The sequence below is a fragment of the Arachis duranensis genome, chromosome 9 (assembly GCF_000817695.3).
Source record: "Arachis duranensis cultivar V14167 chromosome 9, aradu.V14167.gnm2.J7QH, whole genome shotgun sequence".
In the NCBI taxonomy this organism is placed as follows: domain Eukaryota; kingdom Viridiplantae; phylum Streptophyta; class Magnoliopsida; order Fabales; family Fabaceae; genus Arachis; species Arachis duranensis.
The window spans coordinates 63,775,868-63,778,637 of NC_029780.3; the positions used below are offsets into that span (position 1 = coordinate 63,775,868).

General features: G+C 39.6%; 1 non-coding gene across 1 annotated transcript; it reads left to right on the forward strand.

The window, feature by feature from the left end:
• The first annotated feature begins 1,710 nt into the window (after positions 1-1,710).
• Positions 1,711-1,818, forward strand: LOC127742046 (small nucleolar RNA R71). Its single transcript, XR_008003233.1, has one exon. It is a non-coding gene; the product is annotated as a small nucleolar RNA R71 (small nucleolar RNA).
• Positions 1,819-2,770: the final 952 nt, after the last annotated feature.

Genomic DNA, 2,770 nt, shown 5'->3' on the forward strand with positions numbered 1-2,770 from the left:
GTGAGCTCTCATGGAGCTTCACAGATGTTCAGAGCATTATTGGGACCTCCCAACACCAAACTTAGAGTTTGAATGTGGGGGTTCAACACCAAACTTCGAGTTTGGTTGTGGCCTCCCAACACCAAACTTAGAGTTTGACTGTGGGAGCTTTGTTTGACTCTCCATTGAGAGAAGCTTTTCTTGCTTCCTCTCCATGGTTACAGAGGGAGATCCTTGAGTTTTAAACACAAGGTAATCCTCATTCAATTGAATGATTAACTCTCCTCTGTCCACATCAATCACAGCTTTTGCTGTGGCTAGGAAGGGTCTTCTAAGGATGATGGATTCATCCTCATCCTTTCCAGTGTCTAGGATTATGAAATCAGCAGGGATGTAAAGGCCTTTGACCTTTACTAGCACGTCCTCTACCTGTCCATAAGCCTTTTTCATTGATTTGTCTGCCATCTCTAATGAGAATTTGGCAGCCTGTACCTCAAAGATTCCCAGTTTCTCCATTACAGAGAGTGACATTAAGTTTATGCCTGACCCCAGGTCACACAGAACCTTCTCAAAGGTCATGGTGCCTATGGTACAGGGAATTAAAAATTTACCAGGATCCTGTTTCTTTTGAGGTAATGTCTGCCTAACCAAGTCATTCAGTTCATTGGTGAGCAAGGGGGGTTCATTCTCCCCAAGTCTCATTACCAAATAACTTGGCATTCAGTTTCATGATTGCTCCAAGGTACTTAGCAACTTGCTCTTCAGTAATATCCTCATCCTCTTTAGAGGAAGAATATTCATCAGAGCTCATGAATGGCAGAAAGAAATTCATGGAATCTCTATGGTCTCTGTATGAGCCTTAGATTCCCTTGGTTCCTCATTGCGGTACTCCTTATTGGTCAGTGAACGTCCCAGGAGGTCTTTCTCACTAGGAATCACTGCCTCCTCCTCCTCTCTAGGTTCGGCCACACCAAGCAAGGTTATAGCCTTGGACTATTTTTTTGGATTCTCTTCGGTATTGCTTGGGAGAGTACTATGAGGAGTTTTAGTGACTCTTTTACTCAGATGGCCCACTTGTGCCTCCAGATTCTTGATAGAGGACCTTGTTTCATTCATGAAACTTATAGTGGCCTTAGATAGATCAGAGACTTTGTTTGCTAAGCTAGAGGGGCTCTACTTAGAATTCTCTGTCTGTTGCTGAGAGGATGATAGAAAAGGCTTGCTATTGCTAAACCTGTTTCTTCTACCATTATTAAAGCCTTGTTGAGGCTTTTGTTGATCCTTCCATGAGAAATTTGGATGATTTCTCCATGATGGATTATAGGTGTTTCCATAGGCTTCACCCATGTAATTCACCTCTGCCATTGCAGGGTTCTCAGGATCATAAGCTGCTTCTTCAGAAGATGCTTCTTTAGTACTGATGGATGCATTTTGTAATCCATTTAGACTCTGAGAAATCTTGTTGACTTGCTGAGTCAACATTTTGTTCTGAGCCAATATAGCATTCAGAGCATCAATTTCAATAACTCCCTTCCTCTGAGGCATCCCATTACTCACAGGATTCCTTCCAGAAGTGTACTTGAACTGGTTATTTGCAACCATTTCAATGAGTTCCTGAGCTTCTACAGGCATTTTCTTTAGGTGAATAGATCCACCTGCAGAATGGTTCAATGACATTTTAGACAATTCAGACAGACCATCATAGAATATATCCAGGATGGTCCATTCTGAAAGCATGACAGAAGGACACTTTTTGGTCAGTTGCTTGTATCTCTCCCAAGCTTCATAGAGGGATTCACCTTCTTTCTGTCTGAAGGTTTGAACATCCACTCTAAGCTTGCTCAGCTTTTGAGGAGGAAATAACTTGGCTAAGAAAGCCATGACCAGCTTATCCCAAGAGTTCAGGTTATCTTTAGGTTGAGAGTCCAACCATATTTTAACTCTTGTCTCTTATAGCAAAAGGAAAAAGCATAAGCTTGTAGACCTCGGGATCAACTCCATCGGTCTTAACAGTATCACAGATCCGCAAGAATTCAGTTAAGAACTGAAAAGGATCTTCTAATGGAAGTCCATGAAACTTGCAATTCTGTGCATCAGAGAAACAAATTGAGGCTTTAACTCAAAGTTGTTTGCTCCAATGGCAGGAATTGAGATGCTTCTTCCATGGAAGTTGGAATTTGGTGCAGTAAAGTCACCAAGCATCTTCCTTGCACCTCCACCATTGTTATTGGGTTCGGCCATCTCTACTTCTTTTTCAAAAATTTCCGTAAAGTCCTCTTCAGAGTGTTGTGTTTTAGCTTCTCTTAGCTTCCTCTTCAGAGTCCTTTCAGGTTCCGGATCAGCTTCAACAAGAATGTTCTTATCCTTGCTCCTGCTCATGTGAAAAAGAAGAGAACAGAAAAGAAGAGGAATCCTCTATGTCACAGTATAGAGATTCCTTTAGGTGAGTAGAAAAGAATAGAAGAAGGAGAAGAGAAAAATTTGAACACAGAGAGGAAGAGAGGGTTCGAATTCTAAGGTGAAGAAAAGTGTTAGTAAATGAATAAATAAATAGAAAGAGATGAGAAAGAGAAGAAGAATTCAAATTTTAATTAAGAGAAAAGAAAAATATTTTTGTTTTGTTTTAAAATTTTGTTAGAATTCGAAAATTAAGAGAAGGAATAAAAATTAAAATTAAAATTTGGAACAATTAGTTAATTAGAGAGAGAAAATTAGTTAGGTAGTTTTGAAAAAGATAAGAAATAGTAAAACAAACAAAAAACTCAATTAGTTAGTTGAAAAAGATTTGAAA